Source organism: Hyperoodon ampullatus (genome assembly GCF_949752795.1).
Source record: "Hyperoodon ampullatus genome assembly, chromosome: 8".
Classification (NCBI taxonomy): Eukaryota; Metazoa; Chordata; class Mammalia; order Artiodactyla; family Ziphiidae; genus Hyperoodon; species Hyperoodon ampullatus.
In genome coordinates, this window is record NC_136921.1 from 12,301,560 (window position 1) to 12,314,365 (window position 12,806).

Here is a 12,806-nt window from a genome sequence, read left to right on the forward strand (position 1 = left end):
TTAGATGGATTGCCTGGATTACAACAAACTCTGTTTCTCCTCTTCTACCCAATAACCATTTTTCACTACCGCTCAGGGTAATTTTTATAAAGCTAAAGTTGGATTCACCTGCAGTAAGCCTTCAATGGCTTATCATTACAGTTGGAATGAAGTCCAAACTCTTGACCGTAACTACACACTCGTGATTACCACTGTCCTGCCTACCCCTCTGGTCTCACCTCACACTGGTCTCTGCCTTGGTCACTATGATCCAACCACCCGGGTTGCTCCCACACCGGGAGCTCCACGATTATAGCATAAATGCTGAGGGCAGAACTATCTATTCTGATCACCACTGAATACCCAGAGCCTAGCATAGTGACTCGTATACAGTCAGTGCTTAATAAGTGTTTGTCCAATGACTCAGGATGAGCATGCTGAATATATCTACATTATAAAATAAACAAGACTGACTGAAAAGGTCTATGATACATTCATCCCTAAGTATTTTTCCTACAATTGCAGCAACCTTCCCCATAGCACTGTACATATTATTCCACTTATCATTTAGTTCCAGAAAAGTGTTGTAACATTTATCTCAACTTTACCGGAATAAACCTCTGATCCATTTAAAACATATTAATAGGTTGCTTTGACAGAACTATTTGATTAAAAAAACATGGCATTTAAACCCTGACCGGACAACTGTTTTGACTTCTACTTCCACAAGGGCTCTGTTGATAAGAGCTTCCATGGCGTTGTCACTCTGGTGTCAGTAGGTTCCATGAACACTACAAGGTTCACGACAATTTACAAGTTTCAGTGCTACCTGCAGTGCAAGCCACAAGGATTAGAACTACCTAGAAGATCTGGCTGTCGGTTAAAATCTTTACCAAAGGCTGCTCTTCTGAAAACGTGGAGAGAGCAAGTAAAAGAGAGGGAAGAGCAGGGTGATGAGAAAAAGTAAGAAACCAAACTTCTTGAAATTCGTATTGTAGTGGTTTGTTAAACAGTTACCTTGTCCTGGAAGTGCTCTGTTTATGAGGAAGAAAAAACAAAAAAAAACATGGCATTTTAATTATGTAGTAATACACACCAGACAGTGCTATATCAAGGTTGCGACAGAGAGAAATGGAAGACCTCTTGAAATATGGATAGGAAAATTAGCCATATTTACTTTTAATGAGAAATTAAACAGGTTGTAATAAGGAAAACTAAGTGGCTAGAACAAACAAAAGAAACTGAATTCATAACTTGGGAAGCCAACGTGTCTCACGGAGTAAAGAAAGGAATTTTACCAAAAGGGAAAAGAAACTTACTATGATGATTTTCAGTTCTACTTACAAAGCAGGAAATATTTCATCATTATCATTTACCAGGGTGACATTATATATCAATTTTCAGTTTAAATGTTCAAGAAGAACTCAGGCCATTAAACTGCAAGAACATGTACCAGTTATAAATGATAGTCCCAGTATGGCATCTGACAGTTACCAAATTAATTTCACATGAAAGAAAGAAACTACAGTCTTAATAGGGGTAATCGAACGCTTTTCTGAAAACAGCCTTCCAGGTCACTAGAAGTGCAACAAATCTTAAAATTATTCATTGAGATCCTTTAAAATTGTGTGAGATTTTTAGTTAAGAATCAAGAAAAGGTTTATCAATACTTATATGAGGTAGATTAATGATATGTCATTATTACTATTTTCATGCCTTTGGAAAATTTCATTTACGTTCCCTATATTTTAAGCATATTCTCTAAAAAAAAAGAGAATCATAGAGGAGAATGTAGGTTTGTTCAAGTCACTTGGCAAGTATTTATCAGAGGCCTGCTATCACTCAGGTTGAATATTTTGCTAATGCCTGACTTTCCAGATGCTTAAGCACTGGTTTTTTTAAATTGAGATATAATTCACACACCATAAAACTCACTGTCTTAAACTACACAATTCGGTGGTTTTTGTATATTCACAAGGCTGCACAATCAGCACCACCATCTAATTCCAGAACATCTTCATTACCCCCAAATGAAACTCTCCCCACTTATCTCCCCATCCTGCCCAATGCCTGGCAACCACCAATCTACCTTTCATCTCAACGAATTTGCCTATTCTGAACATTTCATCTAAATGGAATCATACGATATGTGGCCTTTTGTGTCTGGCTTCTTTCACTGAATACTGTTTTCAAGGTTCATCCACATCGTAGGAAGTATCCGTACTTAGTTCCTTTTTATGGTCCAATAATATTTTATTATATAGATATACCACACTGTGTTTTTATCCATTTATCAGTTGATAGACACTTGGGTTGTTCCCACTTTTTTGGCTATAATGAGTAATGCTGCTATGAATATTCATGTACAATTTCTTTGTAGAAACCTATGTTTTCAGTTCTCTTGGACATATACCTAGGAATAGAATTGCTGGGTCATACAGTAACTCTATGCTTAACTTTGTGAGGAACTACTAAACTGTTTTCCAAATTTTTGTCCATTTTTCATTCCCTCCAGCAGTGTATGAGGGTTTCAGTTTCTCCATATTCATATATACTCAACAATACTTGCTTTTATCCATCTTTTTTATTATAAACATCTTAATGGGTGTGAAGCGGTACTGATTTGCACTTCCCTAGTGACTAATGATGTTGAGCAAATGCTTAAATTTTCATTGCTTAAAATATAAATATGCATGTTCATAGGTACACGTAACCATACAGACAAACATGTCCCTTCTCGCAACCTCCCCACGCCATCCCCCTCCAAGAAATAGTTTAACAAGCTCTTCAGAAGAAAGCTTCAGAAAGAAAGATGAAACCATGAAGAAATCACCCTGGTTAAACAGCCAGGATTTTAGCACTACCATCCCCCTGCACTGTGATGGGTTAAAAGTGAATGTGAATGTACTTCAGTAGCAGGGGCAGGGCTTAGGCCAACACACTTGACTCTAAACCCTGTAAAATCTTTTTGAAAGACGCAGAGGGTTAGTACGATTTATCGCTTCAAACAAAGCAAAAAAGCTATGGAAAAAGCAGATTGGATATGCTAAACATGAAAACTTCCTCTGCTTTTTAAATTACAAGAGCTGAACAACAAATTAGAACATCATAAATACCACATTGACTTGGGCAAAATATTCACAAAACAACTAGATGCATTTTTTTCTCTCTCTTACTGTTTTAGTACAGTCTACCTTCTTTAGGAATGAAATGAACTGGATCATTTATTCTCACTCCTGTAACTCTCTCAGGAATCTTTTCATTCATGGCTTTTTTAATCCAAACGTAAGAGACTGTTTTCACCACCTGTTACTATAGGGCCAATAGATGAGAACGTTTTAGTCTAGCACAATAATAAAATCCTTTGTTCTTCCAATAACATATCTATATCTTAGCATCATTTTATTTTTCCTAAAAGGTATTAGCTTCCTTAGGCCCAAGAAAACCCAATTACAAAATGCAGATTTTCAAGATATTTTTGAAAATAAGAAAATGGTACAGTATAATATGTATTTGCATTTAGTGGAAAACAAGGATTTATTAACTGAATGCTTGTGAAGTAATTTGTTCCTCTTTTCCAATATATGAATGCATTTCAAAGAGCTTACATAGCTTCAATGTGATCACAGTTGTTAAACGCAATACACAGTTATATCAATAACGTGAATTATACTTTTAAAACTTAGTATTTAAATATTAAATGTAATAGCAGATGGTCTGGCTTCACACCACTGCACCCTATTCAATTCACCAGAATGCATCATCTACCTGAGTTGATCAGTAAATGGGGAGCTCTGGGGGGTCCAGTATGAAATCTGTGTCAGAGCACCATCTTCATTTAATGACAAGTTGCACATAAATGACAAATTTTTTCTGGCCATTGAAATCTGTTACATGGCTTCATGAGCTACATTAATGATAAAAATCAAAGAGAATCGGCATAGGATTCTGTTTTCTTATTTCACATTAAAGGCAGAGAGATACAAAGAAATGAGGTCAATCGAATGAAAACTGACTTCATGAATAAAAAATGAAAACTGAAATCAAATTATGTTCAGAAGCTAATGGGAATCTAGTCCTCATGAATATTGTGACAACTCAGTAATTACATTCCAGTATCTATTCATGGAAATATCTACAACTTGGACTCTGTTCCAGAAGAAACTGGGAATTGAGAGCACTTCCCCCTTTGAAGGCTGCTGAGATCTCCATTTATACGATGGTTCTCCAACCTCACAGACGTCATCATCATAACCATATAAGAAATTGTCTTACCCAGCTAGAGACAACCGTTAAATTCTCTCTCAAATACCAATGGGCTAAATCTTTCTGATCTTAAGCCACCAGACCTAGCTTAAACACACAAGACCTAGCTTTTAACACACAGGAGCTCCTCCTTCCCTTTTTCCCCTCATATACCATCTCTCAAAATGAAAACAAATACAAAATTTCCCATACCTTAGTGGAACAATGACCGACTGTCTTTTACAAGGCTTGTCTTAAGTATCAATGCCATCCACGTGGAAGGCAAAATACCTGACCTCTAGGGAGTTAGGATTTAAGACCACTAAAACAACCTAAGATGCTAAAGAATCTTCAAGACAAGTAAGCAGCCATCAGTAAGGTCACATGTTATGTGGTGACAGACCTAACCAAAGGTCAGACCCTTATCACCTGACACATTTCCCCCAGTCTTACTTATATAACACCTGACTTGGTTTGCTTAAAATCCAATCTCATCATGTTATCCCCACCCCCAACCCACCGTGCTTTCTTACCTAGATCAGCCTTCTGTACTTCATCATTGGAAGACTGAGTAGTATCACAGTGAACAGAACAGACTTCGAAGCCTAATGGCTTGGGTTCAAATCCTGGCTCAACTGCTTGGAACTGTATGACCTTGGGCAATTTCGTAATCAATGTAAGCTTACCTAAGTTTCCCCACTTATAAAACAGACACTAACAATAATAAGACCGGCCTCATAGAGTTGTTGATGAGTTAGTATATGTAAAACACATAGAAAAATGCCTGAAACATAATAAGGACTTTATAGGTCTTAACTCATATAAAATCATCATCTGATCAACTTCAAGCATTTCAGCCTATACTTTAGTCTTGTAATATTTATATACCTTTCCCAATAATAACTAATATTTATACAATTATTTATAGTTTACAAAGTAGTTAAGTATACTTGCTTCCTTTCACTTAATTCTCACAATCTGGTGAAGACAAAGTTAGTTCCATGTTACCTACTAGCTGGTCTACCCAGCACTTACCAAAAAAATCACTTTACTGTCCTTTTAGCCATTCTGAAGCCTGCTCTGTAGAGCTGTAAGAAGGAGCTCAGTGAAGACTTGAGACTTTCTGGGGATGTGAAATTTCTCTGTCCAAGGTGCTAAATAAGTGTGGCTATCTCCAGAGATGGGCAGTCCCATGGGGCTCTCTCACCACCAGAGGTCACCAAAGTGAATTTCACATGCATCCCATAGCTTTTATTTTAAGTCTGACCATTCCAAACATAACCGCCCAATTTAATGGAAATCCTTTCAGCAATTTTGGTGTGAAACCGTCAAAGAGAGATAGAAATTCCATTTCTTTTCTGATATAAAGAACCCAAGATGACAATGCTCTTAAACTGGACTATCAGGACTCAAATCCAGCGCTTCCCACCAGTCGGTGCTGCTTCTCTAGCAAGCCCTTCAGGCTTCTGCCTCTCACAAATGCCAGCCTTGCTGCTACTGTCTATACCTTTGAGAGGCCTCCATGGCCCTGCCTGTCCATCACTCAAGAAGCAAACGTCCACACTTCCACAGCACATAACAAATTCCTTGATTGTCTATAAGGGGTTGAATAAAAATCTTTTGAAATTCTAAGCTGTGATCTAGAGGCAGATCAGGAAATAGTTCAAACTTCTGCTTCACAGCCAATCCTTTTTAACTCAGTAGAAACCCTTAAACAAGATGTCAGCTAGTTTTCTTTCACATAACTGCTTCTTGGTGGGTAAACTCAAGTTTAAGAGAATTTTTTTAAGTACTAAGAAAAGACTAAAACAATGTTTCATTTTTAGTTCAACGTCTATTATATGGTGTAAAATTTAATTAGAACTATTTTAAGTAATAACGTGAGGAAAAAAGTGATTAAAAGGGTGATGATTTCAACACTTTTCATTTAGAAAGGCTCCCTTTTTTTTTTTTTTTTTTTTTTTGCAGTACGCAGGCCTCTCACTGTTGTGGCCTCTCCCGTTGCAGAGCACAGGCTCCGGACACGCAGGCTCAGCGGCCATGGCTCACGGGCCCAGCCGCTCCACAGCATGTGGGATCTTCCCGGACCGGGGCACGAACCCGTGTCCCCTGCATCAGCAGGCGGACTCTCAACCACTGCGCCACCAGGGAAGCCCCAGAAAGGCTTCCTTTTATGAAAAATAACATCTTACCAAAGAGATAAGGTAGAGCCACACATTTTAAGTTAGGGATTGCTTTGGGCAATAATGAGAACCACTAAAATGCATGCATTATCAAGTGAGCTATCTCTATGGGAGACAGGCTTAATCTCACTGGGAACTCTGGGAGCTTGCCTAGATATGCCTCAGCATTAACTGCCAAAGGGCTCGGGGTCTGCCTTAACTTCCTGTCACGTGTGACTTGCCACAGCAGGAAAAGTGAGCATCGGGGCGTCAGAGAAAACACTCAGGTGAAGAACCGCAGGGGCTGGAGGCTGGGAGTCCACCAGGGCACACTAAGGGCACGGGGATGCGGGCAGGGTCCTGACAGCACCGCCAGCATCACTCCCTGACCCGAGACACACTCCCTCCTCGTCCTCCCAACCCATTCACTTTCTCCCCAACCTTCAAAGTCCAGCTCCTGACTTGCAGCCTTAATGTCGGGTTCCCTGACCACATCACTGCTCATCGACCTCCACAATGCCTTCCACATGTACTGTCCACCAGTGCCAACAGGATGTCACCAGAGGCCTTCTATCATCTCTACCAAACTGTGTTTTCCGGGTACCTTGGGGTTTGAGAGCACATGCTCTGGAGTCTAAACTGGTCCCAATGACTGGCTTTAGCATTAAGAGCAGTGTTAACTTGTGCAAGTCACTTAACCTAAGCCTCAGTTTCCTGCTATGAAAATGGAATAGTAATAATAGCTAAATCTGATCCTAGAATTCTTGTAAGGATTAAATGACTGAAAACACCAAGTGAGGGGCTTCCCTGGTGATGCAGTGGTTAAGAATCAACCTGCCAATGTAGGGGACACGGGTTCAGCTCCTGGTCTAGGAAGATCCCACACGTCATGGAGCAACTAAGCCTGTGCACCACAACTACTGAGCCTGCGCTCTAGAGCCTGCGAACCACAACTACTGAAGCCCGCGTGCCTAGAGCCCATGCTCCACAACAAGAGAAGCCACGGCAATGAGAAGTCCATGCACCACAACAAAGAGTAGCCCCTACTCGCTGCAACTAGAGAAAGTCCACACACAGCAACAAAGACCCAACACAGCCAAAATATAATAAATTTAAAACAAACAAAAAACACCAAGTGCTTAGAATAATGCCAAGCACACAGTAAACACATTAAATCTCAGCTATTGTTTTAATGAAACAGAAATACCCATTTGCTACTGATTTAAAGTTTTCCTCAATACAGGTGAAATAAAAAAGTCTAATCATTGGCTAAAGTTACACACTTATACAGTACTAGTTCATCTTTGGTAGTACTGTTCTCAAACTTTACACGTGTGCCATTAGCTGACAAAGTTAATTCATATATGGGGACCCACACAATGAAGGCCATCCCAGTGGTCCAGCCCATGTCACAAGTCTAACCCTAAGTCAGCCTGCCTTTATGGGAACTGCCTCACTGTCCAGGAAACCTAACGCCAATCACCATCCTCCAGCTCAGCTTACCCTGGAAAGGAGGACCTGCTGGCCTCAAAAGGAAACCCCCCACCCCCTAGCCAACCACACCCTGTTTTTTCCGTTGCCTTTTCTAACATTCTATAAAACTCACTCTGGCCCAAAATCCTCTGGGAAGAACGCTCCACTGCTTGTGAGGCGTTCTACTCCCCCAATCTATGGACTGCTTTCCTTTGAATAAAGGATATCAAACTCATTACTAAATCATTTTAGTTTTGTCATCTGGCATATCCCATTCAATCCTCTGAACTTCATGAGGCAGGTATTATTTCCTCATTTTACAGATGAGTGGGGATTTTAACCAAGATAATCTGGCTCCGGAGTCCTTGTTCTTTTTTTTTTTTTTTTTTTTTTATTAGTTTCTGCTTTATAACAAAGTGAATCAGTCATACATATACATCTGTTCCCACATCCCTTCCCTCATTCATCTCCCTCCCTCCCACCCTCCCCATCCCACCCCTCCAGGCGGTCACAAAGCACCGAGCTGATCTCCCTGTGCTATGCGGCTGCTTCCCACTATCTATCTACCTTACGTTTGGTAGTGTATATATGTCCATGCCTCTCTTTCGCTTTGTCACAGCTTACCCTTCCCCCTCCCCATATCCTCAAGTCCATTCTCAAGTAGGTCTGTGTCTTTATTCCCGTTTTACCCCTAGGTTCTTTTTTTTTTTTTTTTTATTTTTTTTATTTTTTGCTTTATCACAAATTTAATCAGTTATATGTATACATATGTTCCCATATCCCCTCCCTTTTGCGTCTCCCTCCCACCCTCCCCATCCCACCCCTCCAGGCGGTCACAAAGCACCGAGCTGATCTCCCTGTGCTATGCGGCTGCTTCCCACTATCTATCTACCTTACGTTTGGTAGTGTATATATGTCCATGCCTCTCTTTCGCTTTGTCACAGCTTACCCTTCCCCCTCCCCATATCCTCAAGTCCATTCTCAAGTAGGTCTGTGTCTTTATTCCCGTTTTACCCCTAGGTTCTTCATGACATTTTTTTTTTTAATTCCATATATATGTGTTAACATATGGTATTTGTCTTTCTCTTTCTGACTTACTTCACTCTGTATGACAGACTCTAGGTCTATCCACCTCATTACAAATAGCTCAGTTTCGTTTCTTTTTATGGCTGAGTAATATTCCATTGTATATATGTGCCACATCTTCTTTACCCATTCATCCGATGATGGACACTTAGGTTGTTTCCAGCTCCGGGCTATTGTGAATAGAGCTGCAATGAACATTTTAGTACATGTCTCTTTTTGAATTAGGGTTTTCTCAGGGTATATGCCTAGTAGTGGGATTGCTGGGTCATATGGTAGTTCTATTTTTAGTTTTTTAAGGAACCGCCATACTGTTCTCCATAGTGGCTGTACCAATTCACATTCCCACCAGCAGTGCAAGAGTGTTCCCTTTTCTCCACACCCTCTCCAGCATTTACTGTTTCTAGATTTCTTGATGATGGCCATTCTGACTGGTGTGAGATGATATCTCATTGTAGTTTTGATTTGCATTTCTCTAATGATTAATGATGTTGAGCATTCTTTCATGTGTTTGTTGGCAGTCTGTATATCTTCTTTGGAGAAATGCCTATTTAAGTCTTCTGCCCATTTTTGGATTGGGTTGTTTGTTTTTTTGCTATTGAGCTGCATGAGCTGTTTATAAATTTTGGAGATTAATCCTTTGTCAGTTGCTTCATTTGCAAATATTTTCTCCCATTCTGAGGGTTGTCTTTTCATCTTGTTGATGGTTTCCTTTGCTGGGCAAAAGCTTTGAAGTTTCATTAGGTCCCATTTGTTTATCTTTGTTTTTATTTCCATTTCTCTAGGAGGTGGGTCCAAAAGGATCTTGCTGTGATTTATGTCATAGAGTGTTCTGCCTATGTTTTCCTCTAAGAGTTTGATAGTTTCTGGCCTTACATTTAGGTCTTTAATCCATTTTGAGCTTATTTTTGTGTATGGTGTTAGGGAATGATCTAATCTCATACTTTTACATGTCCCTGTCCAGTTTTCCCAGCACCACTTATTGAAGAGGCTGTCCCTTCTCCACTGTACATTCCTGCCTCCTTTATCAAAGATAAGTTGACCATATGTGCGTGGGTTTATCTCTGGGCTTTCTATCCTGTTCCATTGATCTATCTTTCTGTTTTTGTGCCAGTACCACACTGTCTTGATTACTGTAGCTTTGTAGTATAGTCTGAAGTCAGGGAGCCTGATTCCTCCAGCTCCGTTTTTCAGTCTCAAGATTGCTTTGGCTATTCGGGGTCTTTTGTTTTTCCAAACAAATTTTGAAATTTTTTGTTCTAGTTCTGTGAAAAATGCCAGTGGTAGTTTGATAGGGATTGCATTGAATCTGTAGCCTTGTTCTTAAAATGAAGTTGTGAGTCAGGTCTGTCTGCAGAAAAGCTGTGAGTTTTCAACTCTCAAGACAGCCTACACTCATACTCCAGTCGTTTGTCAAAACTACTGTTAAAGTGTTCCAACGAGTTACTGCCGTCAGTGGTTCAGTTCCAGCTAAGCTGACTGTAGGGTAGCAGAATGTGCAACACCAAATATGCCACTTGGCATAAGGATTACCTTGAGCTGAATGCAATTAAGAAAAAGCAGATACAACTAAAGCTCTCTGCTTCCCCCCATCTGCTTAAAAGCAGGACATGAATTTGTGAAGGTGTTCCCCCCTCCCGCTACCAGGTATGACAAAAGTTAATCACCAGAGATAACCTTACAACTGGCTCCAAGAACATCTACACAACAAACTTTACTAACTAGCCCTAATCTTCCATTAGTTCCCCCACCTAGTTGCCTTCCTACCATTTGCTGCCCTAGAAACTCAAAGTCCTTTTCCTTTGCCTTGTCACTTCTCTAAAAATGTATTGTTCAGGCTTCCCTGGTGGCGCAGTGGTTAAGAATCTGCCTGCCAATGCAGGGGACACGGGTTCGAGCCCTGGTCCAGGAATATCCCACATGCCGTGGAGCAGCTAAGCCCATGCGCCACAACTACTGAGCCTGTGCTCTAGAGCCCGTGCTCTAGAACCCGCAAGCCACAACTACTGAGCCTGTGTGCCACAACTGCTGAAGCCCGTGCGCCTAGAGCCTGTGCTCCGAAACAAGAGAAGCCACCGCAATGAGAAGCCCGCGCACTGCAATGAAGAGCAGCCCCCGCTCACCACAACTAGAGAAGGTCTGTGTGGAGCAATGAAGACCCAACACAGCCAAAAAAAAAAAAAGTATTGTTCTTTTGTTAAGACGCTATATAAGCCCAAGTTCTAACCATCTCTTTGAGTTACTTATCACTGGGCACTGCCACTGTGTGCACGATCCTGGGCTGTGATTCTCAAAATGAGCCTGTATCTCCAGATTTGGGTGTGATAGTTTGCCCTGTGACCTCAATTCTCTGATGGATCTAAGAAAAGTCACTGATTTTCAGTTTGTTCAGGGTTCTTCTTGTTGTGAGGACAGGGGTGATGACCTCCAGGCTCTTTACATGTCAGAGGTGAAACAGGAAGTCACTCCTTCGGTCTTTTAATAAGAGATATGACATTTCAACCACCAGAAGAATTAGGAAAGACATTATTTGAGCATAAAGAATTGTCTTTCCTAAGAAAGTGCAGTTGGTGACTTCCATTAAACACACCAAAATGTATATGCATTTTGAAACATTTCAAATGTAGAAAATCTCAGAACATAAAACTTTTTTTTTTTTTGTGGTACGCAGGCCTCTCACTCTTGTGGCTTCTCCCATTGCAGAGCACAGGCTCCGGACGCGCAGGCTCAGCGGCCATGGCCCACGGGCCTAGTCGCTCCGCGGCATGTGGGATCTTCCCGGACTGGGGCACGAACCCACTGCGCCACCAGGGAAGCCCCATAAAACTTTTACTCTACCAAGTGTAATTGTTTCTTGATACAATTTAACTTGTAGATCTATATTTAAGAGAGTAGTACAAAGTAATGTTCAAATACCCAGCTTCTTTTGGTAACTGTTACCACAGTCATAGCTTAAAAAACAACAACAAAAATCTGTTTTTAAAATCAAAGTAAAAACAAGAAAAGTAAGAATAATCCAAATGTCACTTTTCTCATTTGGGGATATACTCTATACAAATAGAGAAGCTGAGGAACAAAAGCCCCTTGCCTTCTCTGACTTTTTCCCACCAGGACCAGGCATCTGCCTGGCAAGAACTCTGGAAAGAAAGGGATGTGGCCGGGGGATGTGAAGTGTGCCCTGCTTGGCATGCTTTCACCCCCAGGCCCTATCCTGCAAAGTAAGGTTTAATCTGAGAAGGAAGCCACAGAGAGGCAAAAACATCTTTTCTACCTTTTAAGAATTACTGGTATAAAGGAACACTTTCCCAACTTTTAGCGCTGTGTTTTGCCAAATCTCCAAATGCTGCATGGTCAGATCACGTCACTTTGCCTTTGAAGAATGACTTTTGCAGAAACGCACCTTCATATTATCCGAGGCCTTGACATAGGTCTCACTCAGCCAAGGGACTGCCACAGGGTAATCATTTTCACACTGCTGTAAAACACTGTTCCGACTTACTGTTCCTTGTGCAAAATCCCATCAGCGCTAGAAAAACTTAATTTCACCTAATAAACACGTATGCTTTCTTCTGTTGAGAGCTACTCAGCCATTTGGTTGCTAATTTTTCCCCCTTTACTACTAATTTCTGTCTTAAGTCATTTCTAGAACCGACACTACCTGGAAATGGGCAAATAATGTACAAATATGTGCCAATATAAAAAATGTTAAGTTAATTCAATTCAGAGAAGCTTCCTCACCTGCACCAGACTTTCAAAGAAAGTAATTAAAAGGAGGAAACGTATTTTAAAGAGAGGAAATAGCATGCATGTGCTGCTAGCACAGAGATAGGAAATATGTGAAATATGCTTAGGGAAGTTTAAGTT